This window comes from Hippocampus zosterae, chromosome 11, assembly GCF_025434085.1.
Source record: "Hippocampus zosterae strain Florida chromosome 11, ASM2543408v3, whole genome shotgun sequence".
NCBI classification, from domain to species: Eukaryota; Metazoa; Chordata; class Actinopteri; order Syngnathiformes; family Syngnathidae; genus Hippocampus; species Hippocampus zosterae.
In genome coordinates, this window is record NC_067461.1 from 4,704,047 (window position 1) to 4,719,838 (window position 15,792).

The window sequence follows — 15,792 nt, forward strand, 5'->3', positions numbered from 1 at the left end:
GACAAAAACACTGCTCGGTGCAATTGGAGTTAGTGTAATTGCAGTATTAAAATCGCTCATCGTGAACTAGAAAAATGCTCTTTTTTTAATGTTTGGTTTAAACTGACACATTCATTCCCCTATATGAGAAAAAAAAACGGATTCACATTGCTCCCAGTTAGAATTCTAAACATTCAGCTCATTTAATTTACCATGGGAACAATTTTCAACGTGACATAATTTACCATTCACCAAAAAAACCCCTACATTTTCACCAATTAAAGTACCCACCAAAAAAATCCTATTTTTCATTCCAAATGACAAATTCGACAAAACAGATTAAAATCCTTTGCGCTTAAAATTATAAAACATTCCGCGAATTATATTTGCATGCCACGAGTTTTGACTTACCGGTACCAAAAATGCAAACCAAAAATTTTCCCCAAATAAGTTCCCATCAAAAATTCCCTTTCACTCTCATTGACAGTGACAGCTGTCGCTTCCATTTCTAATTTTAACTTTCCAGCTCATTCAATTCACATTGGCAATGACTTTCAACGTGAAATTACGATTGACCAAAAAGTTCTACAATTTCAATATTAAAATACCCACAAAAAAAAATCACACTTTTCAATCTCAACGATATATTCAACAAAACAGCTTCACATTGGAGGGGTTTCCATTTGAAAAAAATAAAACATTCCGCTCATTCAATTCACATGCCAAAAATTCAGATTGCCCCAAAATTCTTTTCACTGCACATTATGATGACACTAATAATGGCAGTTCCAATCCCCGCCCCCCATGAAACCTCAAAATGTTCCTGCGTTACTTCTGACACAAACTGCAGCTAAATTCTTACACGTGTGCACACACACACACGCTCCTTGGATGGAGCTTTCCGATTCTATATTGCAAAATGGCTCAATGCCTCCATCATGGCTGTTTGGAATTGAAACGTCACGAGTTAATGAAGGATCACATTTAATTTGCCTGCAAAGTGAGAGGTTGACGTCGCACAATTAATCATTCAGACATTTGCCGCTAAACAAACTATAAAATAAAATAAAAATTTAAAGTTGCGACTCGACGCGTGGCTTATAATATGAAAAGTTTCATAGCGTTCTGAATGACTCGCGTTTTTCGCAGACGTTCGCTCCAGTCGGGGAAAAGTGGCGAAGGGAGCTTGCGGAGTTATCGAGAGATCAAAGAGGAAATGTCATCCCGGTCACTCCTCCTCCTCACTGTGGATCTGATGGGAAGTGAAAGGGTGAAGCTAAGACTTCATTCTGAGCTCTCTCCCTTCCTGAGTCCCTTTCGGAATACTTTGAAAGAAATAGCCCCGCCTCTTCAGAGCTCTTTTCGCACAGCGAGATGGAAAAGTGGCACACTTGGGTGGGAACTACTGTCTGGGCCTTTGTGCATGTATGTGTGTGTATGTGTGTGTGTGTGAGTGTGTGTGTGTGTGACATATTTACACCTGCTGAGGACACTTGTGACAGCTTTCCAGTGCGAGCACACGATCCATCATCCCTCCATCACACTTCCCTTTCAGTTCGCTCGCGCTCATTCTCCCCTTCCGCACACGGTCTGCAGGGGCTGTCACTCGCTCACATTTTCTTTTGGGAGGTTGAGAAAAATGGAGTGGAAACTGTAGTATAAGAAAGAAAAAAAAAGAGCAGGTAAAATGCCCTTTCTCGCTTTATTTTACGTAACGTGGGGTAATAAAGCTCAGGCATCTTAGCAAAGAAAATTGCGGATTAAAATCTTTTTCTCCGATTTCAAACGGTCACCATCAATAAACAGTGAACCGGATTGTTGTGAATAATATTTGGGTGTTAATTAAGGAACTGATTTATAACCAAGGCGGCCCGGTAGTCCAGTGGTTAGCACGTCAGCTTCACAGTGCAGAGGTACCGGGTTCGATTCCAGCTGCGGCCTCCCTGTGTGGAGTTTGCATGTTCTCCCCGGGCCTGCGTGGGTTTTCTCCGGGTGCTCCGGTTTCCTCCCACATTCCAAAAAACATGCGTGGCAGGCTGATTGAACACTCTAAATTGTCCCTAGGTGTGATTGTGAGCGTGGATGGTTGTTCGTCTCTGTGTGCCCTGCGATTGGCTGGCAACTGATCCTGGGTGTCCCCCGCCTACTGCCCGGAGACGGCTGGGATGGGCTCCAGCACCCCCCGCGACGCTAGTGAGGATCAAGCGGCTCAGAAGATGACTGAATGAATGAATGAATTTATAACCAAGCATGCTATTTCAAGATTGGCAATGCGAAGCCACCTTTTGATTTTTTTTTGTGCCGAATTAACCTCTAAGTCAATGGTCCCCAACTACCGGTCCGCGGACCGGTACCGGGCCTCGACCCATTTGGGACCGGGCCACAAAGAAACAGACCTGCCAGCTGTGAGCAAATTGACTCTATCAGATGTGGCGGAATAGGTACTGAATTTCTTTAATTTATGTGCAATAGTTCAAGAAGCTTCATTCAGTCTAATTCTGCTTCCTGGTCAAAACAATTTTAACCCTTTCGGGGACGGCAGTCACGACAGTGGACGGCTGATCATGTTATCGGGTTACAGGATGCATGAAAGGGTTAAAAAAAAACCGAAAGAAAAAGCACGATGCAATTCTTTCCTTTCTCACGGCGTCATGGAGTTCCACCTCTCTGATTCTGTGGGACTTTTTCCCCGACGTTTTGGTTGAATTTGCAAGGGTTTGACTTTTCAGTGGCGACAGCGCGCGTTTGCACTTTCCGTAAACTCTGAACAAAGTCAGAGGAAAGCAGCGCGGCGAGCGTTTGCAAAATAGTTCATTTCTGCTCGGCGCAATCTCGAAAGGGGCACCTGTTTGTGCGCCGCCAGTTCAACGCAAGGACCAATTTTTATTTATTTTTTTAAAAAAACCTTTTAGCCACAGCTTATGCGTCAAATGAAGCTGCAAAACGCGCGGGCACAAACACACGTTAAAATGAAAGTCAAAAGCTGCGAGTCACACCGCATTCTGTGTATTTTTTTAATTACTTTTATTAAGGTCTGTGAAAAAAAAAAAAACACGACATCAATGTTTCATTGATGTCGTGACGTAGTGGCTATAAAGCCACAGCAATAATCCATCATATTTTTTTTCCCCCTTTCTTTTTTTCAAGACGGCCGGCTTGTAAACAATTATTACTATCCTGTCAAATATTCAGCCATGCACACGGCAAAACCGGGATGCTAAAATGCGCCGTACACGTTTGAGTTTATTCTTTGGACTAGAAAACAATGACGACTGATACGCAAATCGCCGTTACTTTGGTTTTGTTTGATTGTTCAACTGCGTCGGTTTGTTTAGTTTTCTTTTGTGTGTGACTTGTTGACTGGACTTTCAGTTTATGGTTGTGAAAATCAAACCCTGTAACCTGATAACATGATAAGCTGTCCACTCATCTAACTCGAATCTGATGCTGTCGAAGGTGAATCATCCTTTTTTCCTTTCGTTTGGTTTGTTTGGTTTGGTTTACTTTCAATGTGCCTTCTTGAATTTTTTTTTTCCAAGATAACAACTATAATTGCTTGATGATTGGCGGCAAATCTTTTCCCAGAATGTGAAAATGTACCATCAAACTGACATCAATAACGTTCTCTAACTTAACTCAACAGACGAGCTTAAGATTTCTTGTACATTTTTTTTGTCTTCTTATTTTCATGACGGGGATACAAAAAAAATTGCTGTATCTGTACAAAAAAAAAAACAGCTACTGCATCCGGCGCCGCCGCATTACTTGTATCCAAATTGAAACCTCGACTAGCCTGGTACGCGGATCACACGCATGGGCAGCACTTTGACTTTCTTGTCTCTCCTTTTCAAAAACAAAAAACACAAAACCTTCCTTTCGAAAATGTTCATTTTGTTCCTTTCACAGGTGACCGAGGTTTAATCCGCCGTCCTGATTGCTCGAGTGCAGAACAACTTGGCGCTGGTATGCGCCCGTTGAAGTGAGGAGATGTTGGTGCTCCTGACGCTGCTCGGTGGAACAAAAGCTACAGACAAAAAGCTACATCGCACCGATTACCGTATTTCCCGCCCTTCAGAGAATAAGGCACACTTTCAAATGAATGGCCTCTTTTTTTAAACAGTTTTCATATAGCGGTTGCACCGCATTATAAGGCGCATCAAATCTAATTTACAGTAGTGGCTGAGGTTGCGTTATGGATCAACTAGATGGAGCTGTGCTAAAGGGAAGCCAATACAATACAGCTTTATTGACCGCTGCAGCTGTAACAAAGCGCTTTACAGAACATTTAAAACAGTACGTCCAAGAAATCAGAATATTGATCCACATTTTATATATATATATATATTCACCTTCCAAGCCGCTTGATCCTCACTAGGGTCGCGGGGGGTGCTGGAGCCTATCCCAGCTGTCTTCGGGCAGTAGGCGGGGGACACCCTGAATTGATTGCCAGCCAATCGCAGGGCACACAGAAACAAACACCCATTCGCACTCACACTCACACCTAGGGACAATTTAGAGTGTTCAATCAACCTGCCTCGCATGTTTTTGGAATGTGGGAGGAAACCGGAGCACCCGGAGAAAACCCACGCAGGCCCGGGGAGAACATGCAAACTCCACACAGGGAGGCCGGAGCTGGAATCGAACCCGGTACCTCTGCACTGTGAAGCCGACGTGCTAACCACTGGATATGTAATATCCTACTGGATATGTATATATATATGTATATATCCATACATATATATATATACTGTATATGATTATATATATATGTAAGGCGCATCAAATTGTAAGACACGCTGTCGAATTTTGAGAAAATGGAATGCTTTTAGGTGCGCCTTATAGTGCAGAAAATACGGTACAACAACTGCTATCAGCATAATGGTGAGCTTGGTAGCTTTGCTACCTACATCCTGGCCAATCAATACAATCAACAATAACCCCATTAGGCCATTGGTTTAGGAGACTTCTCAATAAGTACCAAATCAATTGTACATTCTCTGACCGGCTTTCGTATTCATTTGCATTCTGGTGAGCAGCTTCTCATCGCCGTTATATCCGCAACAGGAAGTCAGCACATGTGGCCGCTCAGGTAGAAAGCACTCTCAGGTGCTTCTGGAAGAACAAAGATGATAAATGTTTGGCGAGAAAGAAGAGCCGAATGTGGTTTAAGACGACCTTGGAGTCAGATCGGCACAGCGGATAACTCGAAAATAGCACCGAGTAGGGGCCTATCAACTCGACCTTAAGTCCCGCCCCTAAGCTCCAAACTCTCTCATGACCACTTCTCAGGCGAGCAGGCCACAGTGCACAATGCACAGCCTCCTTTACTCTTAACTTCTATAGATATGTGTGTGTGTGTATGTGTGTGTGTGTGTGTGTGTGTGTGTGTGTGCATGTGTGTGTGTGTGTGTCCACTCCTTCCCCATTGTTCAGAGCTTTTATTCCTTCCACCATTAGCAAGTCACCCCGATCCAAATCCCCCTTCGCGCCCCCCCCCCACCCCCCTCAATCGCTCTCCTGCACACGTCTGAAGGATTTACTGTAGATCCCTGATATATTATGGATAGGGGGAAAAAAAAAGAAGAAAAAAAAACCCAACAAACAAACGCCGCCCGCCATTTATATGACACGCTTGTAAGATCACACACTGGGGGTGATTACAGTGGTCAAACAACACCTCAGGGGACAGGGGAGGCGCTCGGTGGGAGCACAAGAAATAAAAAGCATCTGAGTCAGAGCCATTTTTCTTTTCTCCCCCCTTATACCACCCCCCTCCCTCCTCCCCCTTTCTTCCATGTCTTGTAACAAATTACACTGAGCCACCACTCCCACCCATGCTGGGAGTCTATTAAATCCTGCCTTGATATAATCGAGGACTTGTGTTTGTTCTATTGGCATGATTATGCTTTTAATTGAGGTTGAGGGCAAACTTCATCAAGCCGCGGGCGCTTCCTATGCACGAGCGAATTAAAACACGGTCGCGTGAATGACGGCGTCAGGAGTTATGCGAAGATGTCGCCGTGGTGTTGATTTGAAAACTTAACGCCTGGCGTGGCGCTCGGCATGATCGAATAAACATGAACGGAATATCTAATGATGCACAGATGACAGGGTCACAGGTGGAAGTTATTTTGGGAACTACAGAGAAAACGATATGTGGTGAAAAGCAGCGTGGAGAATAGGACATCAAATTTCTACAATTAAGATTTTTGAATCGTGTTTTTGGGCTCCGTGCTTTATGTCTGCCAGGCGTATGTCAATCAAACTGGATATGACTCACCCGCAAAGAACAATTGAGTTTTGTGTCATTGATAAATAATACCTGCGGTTTGTAGCGTATTGCATTCTTAATGTGACAGAGAAATACTTTTAAACCTGATTTTTTAAAAAAATGTCCCTGTGTACAGTTCAATACTACTGTCGATATGAAACGACAAATTAAACATATTAATTCCTTCATGGAAGCACACATCATTCGCAAAGTATTTTTTTTTTTTTTTACATGACCTCCAGCATTTAATTTGTAAAACGTATTCCACATCATCAGGGTAAATTTAAACGGCACTCGCAAATAAATATAATACACCAGCAGACATTTTAATCTCGACACTAATGCTCATTCTGGAATTTGGAAGGTCAAACCGTTGCCACTTATGCTAATTAAGATCCATATTGTATGTGTGTGTGTGGGGTCGTGGGGGTGATGCTGCTTCTTCAGTGGTAGCCTGCACAAACATGCATGGAGAGACACACCGCCTGATTGTATACAATACAAGTGGGTTTTAAAAAAAAAAAGAAAACCGTTAATTGACATCCCGTAGTAAGCGTCTTTCATAGTGAAAAGATGTTCAAGATATTCATCTTATTCATACATGTCAAAAGAAAAGAGAAAAGTCAATGAACTCATTTAATGCCAAAACATAAAATTACATTTAGATTTTTTTATTTTTTATTTATTTAATAAAGGTCTTAGCGCAGATCCTTAGTCAGTATGAAGGCTTTAGGAATGTTTCCAGAATGATAAATCACCACAAGATGGGAGGAGGGGCTTTGATGAGATCTTGGTCCCTGCATTGTGTGTGTGTGTGTGTGTGTGTGTACAGTTAGTTGATCCATGTGGCAAGGTGATGTGCGAAAGCAGTGTGGTGGTGAGAACAGAACTTGGATAAAGTTCAACGTTCATGAAAAGTTCATACAAAGTTATTTTGCAACCAAAGTGCACTTTTTGTGGTCGGTTATATAATAAGCGGCGGCCCGGTAGCCCAGTGGTTAGCACATCGGCTTCACAGTGCAGAGGTACCGGGTTCGATTCCAGCTACGGCCTCCCTGTGTGGAGTTTGCATGTTCTCCCCGGGCCTGCGTGGGTTTTCTCCGGGTGCTCCGGTTTCCTCCCACATTCCAAAAATAGGCATGGCAGGCTGATTGAACACTCTAAATTGTCCCTACGTGTGAGTGTGAGCGTGGATGGTTGTTCGTCTATGTGTGCCCTGCGATTGGCTGGCAACCGATTCAGGGTGTCCCCCGCCTACTGCCCGGAGACGGCTGGGATGGGCTCCAGCACCCCCCGCGACCCTAGTGAGGATCAAGCGGTACGGAAGATGAATGAATGAATGAATATATAATAAGCATTGTTTACATATTTGAGGTATTACAAATGCAAAAAAAATAAATCTCCTTGTCTATATAGTGACAGAACTAAATTTTCGGTAAGCCTTCAAAAATGAGTCAAAATGGTCACCAAAAAAAAATGGCTGGCATCAGTTCTCCAAATTTGAAAAAAACGACTGGCACGAAATGACTTTCGAACATCTGCCGCATCGCATCCCTTTCCTTACATCTAGTATATGCTCAGTCATCTGCATCTCTAAAATGATAGCTAATGGTAGCTAATCACTACTTGAGAAAATAACATGCATTACCTCATATAGTTGCCGTCTCTCTCCGCCGCCACGGGTCACCAGGTGAGTCATCCGCTGAAGACAAAGAGGAAAGCAAAGGCTAATGACTTCTGAGCGCAGTTCAGCTGTGGCTACGCCAAAACAGCAGCGCATACGATATTCAGATACATCGAGAGACAAGACTTGCCGTTTGGGGAAGTTTACCTTGTATATGAATGCATCGGTATTTCTACATGGGGATCACAGACATGCTCGGCAGTTATTGTGCACAAACCACTCTATAAAATCACTTTAGATGAAAGATTAATTGTATAGTACTAAAAAGTTAAATACAACTGAACTATAATTATTTTACATTTACTTTAAATGAAGGAAAATAGATTTTTTTCCCCCCCCCAGTTTGAAGTTCCAGCATAGAGTCTTCTCTTCGGCATTATTCCAAGTGCATCCGGCTTGCAGTTTTGACATCATTCATATGGATAGGAAAAGACACGCTTGACCTCGGATTAGCATATATGGTAACTAGCATGGCCACCCGGATGAATTTAAGATAATAGCGATCAATAGGACAGCGCTCTGGTGTCCTCTCTGTGTATGTATGCTGCCGCCGCTTCTCCTGCAGATTCTTCATCTTGCACCCTGCTCTTTTTACTGTCTGGCAGAAATGAAAATGCACCCATAAAAAAAAAAAAAAGCATCAAAAAAGCATAAGTATGTAGCTGCACGGCGAAGAGTCTGATTGCGAGAGCGGGATCACGGTTGTAAAATAGAACATTGAAATGAGCCAGCAGAACGAACAAACAAACAGAAACAACAACAACGAAAAGGTTAAGCCGGGTAGGCGAATACATATGCATATATGGCAAATTTTGTTTCCTGAAATTATTTTAAGGACTGGTTTTTCATTTGAATTGACTCCTCGGGACTACACGCACCAGGTTTGTGACAAACGTCCGATTTTACGAGCGATTGGCTAATACTTTTCCGTTAGCGTCCTTCAAAGCTAACGGGAAAAGTAGTATTCTCATTGTCCCTTCAAAACAAAAGGACAGAGAAAAAAAAACGGAGAGCTTTAACTACACCCCAAAAATAATAAATATCAAGTGAGGGAAGCTTCTTTTCCGTTCCGCTGAAATGAGCATTGCTGTGTGTACACCCTCCACCCGATCGATTTGCTATAATAGCGAAATTAGCTTCCGCCGGTTTTGCTAAAGACCCGGTGCTTTGAGCAAAGTGGATCGGTTGGATACAAAGGAGCAGAGTTTGTTGTTATTCAGCACACGAAGGTATATAGCAGACAGTTCGACAAGGATCAAATTCAGTGTTCCGCTGAGTGCAGGTTTTGGCCACAAATATCATTGTTTGAATGGAACATGTCATTTGTTGCCCTTCCGACATCACCTCTCCTGAACTTAGCAGACTTGGCGTTTTATTTTCTTTACCGTCTTTATGGGGGTGGTTTTTTTGGGTCTATTTTTATATGTCTGATTTTGACATAAAGCACAGCACTTTGTATGCAGATATTGTTGTTTTTAAAGTGCTGTATGAATAAAGTGGTGTTGAACACACGGCGCTAATGGGATGGAAGCTCATTTCGCTCTTATGGTGACTCAATCTGGTACAAAGCGGCACATACCGATTCTTATTCCAGCCAGACCTCTGTTTTATGGACTAAAACGATTTCTCACCGTTTCAGCGCTTGAGTTTTTCTTTTCCCCGCTCGTTGGAACGGCGTAGGATGCTAACCGTTCAACTAATTTGCAGATAACTCGTGAGATCCTAAGTACCGATCCGCTACTGCTAGGTTATGAACCGGATGCAAGTAATCCATTATTCCAAATGGATTTTTCTCTGACTTGTGTCCAATTTTTGGCTACTCTACCCACCTGTGATTAGCACCGGCTATCTACAGTATCGCGCCTTAACACACCCTAGCACCACAAGATAGTCGCTTCGGTACACCTTTCAGAGGCAGCCTGTAATAGACTTTGGTTTGGAGGTGGTTCAAAATGCCCAAATACAGTCACGATTACCAGTTACGTGAGTAGCTTTGAGCAGGATCAGGATCACCTGTAGGATTCTAAACTCATGTGTAGGCCGAGAGACCGAGGCTCACGTTAGCCCATGTAACAAGTGGTAAGGCAGGCGTGTCCAAGTCCGGTCCACGAGAGCCGCTATCCTTCCCGTTTTCGATGTTTCACTCCTCCGACAACACTTGATTCATCAGCAAGCTTTGAATCAGGTTTTGTTGGCGCAGGGAAACGTCAAAACCAGGCTGGATAAGGGGCTCTCAAGGACCAGACTTTGGTAAGGTTTCCTGTCAGGTGCGCGCCAAAACTCGCGGGTCCTCCAGCTCAACTTTCCTGAAGTTGGAATGAAGACAAATTCGAGTTGCGACGTATCCATAATTCATTCTCATTATTCCTTCCATCCTGTCAGACCGCCACGCGTTTCGAGTTCAAGGACAGAGATGAAATGATAGCACAAAGGGCCGGGATAACTCACAATGGTAAAATGGCATTCTATCTCTTCCTTAATGTTTAATCAACGGCGTCGCCGAGCTCCCTCGCTCGCCTTCATTTCAATAACTCTGCTCGCGTTGAGCTCGCCGCAGCCATTTCTTATGCAGTGGGAACATTAAAGTGTTTACACAGGCGCGTTGTGGGGACTCACCTCTTTTTGAGGACAAAAAGTCCGCTTTATGAGACATAAATTGTCACATTGTCGCAAAGGCTCGTTGTAAAGCAAGGTGCGTTTACTTTTCGGGCAAGAAGAGAATTTGAATCAACATGCTATTAGTCCTCGGAAGTGCTAAAAACATGTTTTTGTGTGTGTGTGTGTGTGTGTGTGTGTGTGTGTGTGTGTGTGTTTGCTCACTTTTATACGTGAGCGTTCTTACACAGATGTCCTAGAAACTTTCCCAGTGTATTTCCGCTGCCGCCACCCCATCGCAAAAGGAGCTCCAAGAATCACCAATTAAAAACGTCAATGCTAAAAGCAGCAGGCGGGACAATAATAGACTTTTATCCCACTGACGCAATAAGTTCCACATGCATATTTCATAATTGCTTCACCAAGTTCAATTAATGGATTGGCTGCTCTCATCCTCCGAAAGCGGCTGCGACAAACTTGCTCATCCCCATTGACGTGTCGGCGTGCTACTGGATTGCAATAGGCAGGAGTCGTTTCGAAATATTAAGACCACACTGAAAAAAAAAAATACATGTGATGAGTATAACCGTAATTATTATAATGTTCAAAAACCTGACTTCAAGGGAAATATTTTTTTTAATACAATTTTTGTACAAATTTGTTCCTATTTTTTTTTCTCTCGCTCAAAAGGTTACAACATTCTTTAAAAAATACTTTTTTTTTTGGCATCATAATTGTTCTTTTTTGGCGCTTACAGTTCTGCTACCTTCATTGTCTTTTTCTCCGGCCGCCACAGAAAACAAAAAAAAATGTACCGCCACCACTATCCTCAAAGAGCGCAAAATAATCAGAAAGCAATCCTCTGTTGAGTTTGGTCCATTTTCTGGTAGCAATTAGGCTACGGGATTGTCAAATTGGACTTCTAGTGGTTTCATCCGCGGAAGTAAAGCCATCTCGTTGGCTCAGGAGGTCGACAAGCCATTTAATCTTATGACTCGCTTCCTTTTCTCTTCAGAATGGATTAATCACACAAAACCTACTTGGAAGAGCACAAGTGGCATTCTGCGAGCTGATTGGTCGCCATCAGGACTTTGTAATGCCATGGCCGGCTGCACAGTCATTTCGAGGCATGTTTTCAGATATATATTTTGGACTTAATGGAGACATATTATGGAAAAATTGACATTAAAATGACTTACTCAAAGTTAGTTGGGTCTTTTGAGGGTCTGCCCTCCTGCTCAGTATATAAGCAAACAACCAAGTAGCAGCAGATTCCAACCATCTATCCATTTATCCTCACAAGGGTCGCGGGGGTGGGGGTGCTGGAGCCTATCCCAGCGGTCTTCGGGCAGTCGGCGGGGGACACCCTGAACCGGTTGCCAGCCAATCGTAGGTCACACAGAGACGAACAACCACCCGCACTCAAACTCACATCATTTAGAGTGTTCAATCAACATGCCATGCTTGTTTTTGGAATGTGGGAGGATACCGGAGCACCCGGAGAAAACCCACGCAGGCACGGGGAGAACATGCGAACTGCACACAGGACGGCCTGCGTGGGTTTTTTCCAGGTTCTCCAGTTTCCTCCCACATTCCAAAAACATGCATGGCAGGCAGATTAAACACTCGAAATTGTCCGCAGGTGTGAGTGTGAGCGCGGCTGGTTGTTTGTCTGCGTGTGCCCTGCGATTGGCTAGCAACCAAAATGGCTGGGATAGGCTCCAGCCCCCCCCCCCCCCCCGCAACCCTTGTGAGGATAAAGCGGATCAGAAAATGGATGGATGGAAGAAATAGGGTGAGGAGTGTACCGTGATTGCTGCGTGAGTGAGACGAAAATCACGGCACAGCCTTACGAATGTTTCAAATGCGCGATATGTCTTTCCTCATTGCTCGCTGGCGGAGGCTTTATCAATACTCCATTTGTTTCGCACTTGTGTTACGTGAAAAGTGTTTCGTCCTGAACAAATAAAGCCCGCCCGAGCCCACAGCTTATCTGAATGCACCGCGTGGCCGTCTCAAAAGACTTTTAAGGTTTCCAAATGGGCGGTCATTAGGCTTGACGAGAAAATATCGCCATCATTTCCCTTTTGAAAGCAGCCAGCCGAGGACAAAACAAACAAGGCGAGGCATCACAATATACGAGGCAACATGGCAGGGGAAGATTATGTTCTCTCGGCAGGTCTTATTTAGATGTCTGCGTGAGCACATTAGCGCTTTATTTTGTGGCGCTCGCCCCGGTTGACGTTTTAAACGCGGGCGCCCGCGAGTGCGCGCTATTTACATTGCAAATGGCTCCGTTGCTAATTAGCGCAGGCACGCGGAAACATTTTTTTTTTCTTTAAGTGCAGTGCACCATTAATTCCACATCATGCGTCGTTAAAATGAAGAAAAAAAATACTTAAGCTTGTTAGATTTATGAGATTAATTGCGCATGGACCTCTCTCACGCTCTTAAAATAGTGGGGAGGTGGGAAAAAAGGAGACGGATGAGTCTCCATTAGGCAGTTTCCATATTGCTTCGGTTTAATGTTATGTAAAGCACGACTCTCCGAGTGGCAGTAAATATTCTGCACGTGCATAAAATGCCTGTGTCTGTGTAGTTAAAAAAAAAAGGGGGGGGCGGGTGAGGGGCGAGGGGGTGTTCAGTCAGTGATCAGGAGTGAAATAAGTGTGCGGGAGGTTGTTGGTTGCAAAAGTGCATTCGTGGGAAGTGATCAACCTATCAGGAAGTAATAAAGTACAAAATACTTGACATTATTTTCCCGGGACTCTCGTTGACTTTTTTTAAAAGTGTACTTGTGAACACAAAGTAAATCGTCAAAGAAGGAAACTGTTTAGGCTGCGGAGATGTTGGTTATTAAAATCGGCTGCATTTGTTAAAAGGTATTGAATAAACAGTGACTATCAAAAGTCTACACACCCTTATTCAAACGATCAAGTGTTTGTCATAGCAGGAAAAAAAAATGATTACGGTACTATTCTTGGGGCGGCCCGGTAGTCCAGTGGTTAGCACGTCGGCTTCACAGTGCAGAGGTACTGGGTTCGATTCCAGCTCCGGCCTCCCTGTGTGGAGTTTGCATGTTCTCCCCGGGCCTGCGTGGGTTTTCTCCGGGTGCTCCGGTTTCCTCCCACATTCCAAAAACATGCATGGCAGGCTGATTGAACACTCTAAATTGTCCCTAGGTGTGAGTGTGAGCGCGGATGGTTGTTCGTCTCTGTGTGCCCTGCGATTGGCTGGCAACCGGTTCAGGGTGTCCTCCGCCTACTGCCCGAAGACAGCTGGGATAGGCTCCAGCACCCCCCGCGACCCTAGTGAGGATCAAGCGGTTCGGAAAATGGATGGATGGATGGTACTATTCTTTTTTTTTTTTTAAACCTTTATTCCAAAAGGTGTTTTTGGTACAAACGCAGCACAGCTCATCACCAAAACAACACCTGACCAATGCATGATTGTGGCATCATGCTTTGGGGCTGTTTTTCTTCTGCTGGATCTTGGACAAGTTGGAAGGAATTATAAACAAGTTCCAAATTCCAGTCAGTGTTAGTGCAACACCTTCGGGTTTCTTTTTGAAAAGTACCAACGAACAGCTGAACTTTATTTGGGGTTACTCAGAGGCATTTAAAATAGTGGCAGGTCCGAATCCCGTTGAACATGAGTTTGAATGTGAATTAATTCGAAGGATGTGTGCAAGTGTGCAAGCATGTTTTAACGTGTACTTTTTTTTTTAAACACAAGTATATGTGGATTTACTTCTACTCAAGTACAGAATCTGAGTACTCTTGCTACCTCTGCAAAGGTGAGCCCAACCCTCGCCTTCCGACGATCTCACACGGACTACCAATGTATGTGAACGCTGACTGGCTTTTTAATGACTGTGGCATACCTCCAAAAAAAAAAAAAAAAACGCCTGCCAGTCTATAAACTGTGAAGGTTAGCCGACTGGGGAGAGCGGTGGTCTCCCCCGCACCCCGAGTCAATTTGTGTCCCGCGTCTTGGCCTTTTAGTCCTCAAGCTGTTTGATCGGGCCGCGCCGGCGCCGCCGTCTGCTCCTCCGCTTTGCCACTTTGCTGCTCGGGTCGCTGAGCAGCGCTGGTCGTCTCACGCCGGCGGCCGGGTCGTCCGCTGAGGCCCACGTTGTTTTTCATACGGCTCATCTCACTTTTGGCGGGGAGGCGGTGGATGGGAGTGGGGCGAGGGGCGGGAGGGGGGACTTCAGTTCCGGAAGCAAAAACATGTCAGGATTGATTTAGAAAGCATAGCTTGTGTGTTTTGAGCGTAATAAGATTTCACCTGCTGGAATTTCCTTTTGTTTGTAGTCGGCACAGTATAATAAACCCTTGCCGATTCATCCAATCATACATCCTCTCTTCCTCACGAATTTTTTTTACAGATTTCAACGGTGAAAACAGCATGAGTTGAGTTATTTCAGTCATTCGGTATGAGTTTCTACATTAAGAAAAAAAATAGTGTGTGTGCTGTTTGAATCAAAGCTACAGTGCCAACTACTGGCCTGGCATGTGTACTGCAGCATTCCTCATACATTCATTCATTCATCTTCCGAGCCGCTTGATCCTCACTAGGGTCGCGGGGGGTGCCGGAGCCTATCCCAGCTGGCTTTGGGCAGTAGGCGGGGGACACACTGAATTGGTTGCCAGCCAATCGCAGGGCACACAGAAACGAACAACCATTCGCACTCACACTCACACTCATAGGGACAATTTAGAGTGTTCAATCAGCCTGACACGCATGTTTTTGGAATGTGGGAGGAAACCAGAGCACCCGGAGAAAACCCACGCAGGCCCGGGGAGAACATGCAAATTCCTCCAACAGAGGGGCTGGAATCGAACCCGGAGCTGGAATCGAACCCGGTACCTATGCACTGTGAAGCCGACGTGCTAACCACTGGACTACCAGGCCGCCCATTCCTCATACAGTGGAAACAAATTACCAAATGGAGGGGGGGAAAAAAAAAATTGTCAGCATTTCAAATAGTTGCCAAAGTGCGCTTAATCGTGTCAAAGAGAAATAGCATCTTAATTTTCATTTTCCTTTCCTCTGATTTAACTGCGATGAATATTTTATCAGCCTTTTATTGCAACCTTCCTTCTAGTGAAGCTTTGGAAATTCTCTTCTTCAAAATGCTGCGGACTTTTCAAAGGAGGAGATCCGCACCCTTGTGGACGCGTGTAATGCGTTCGGATCACAAAATTAATATCCCAAATACCCGCACGGTGTAAAGGAGTGATTCGAACCGAAATATATC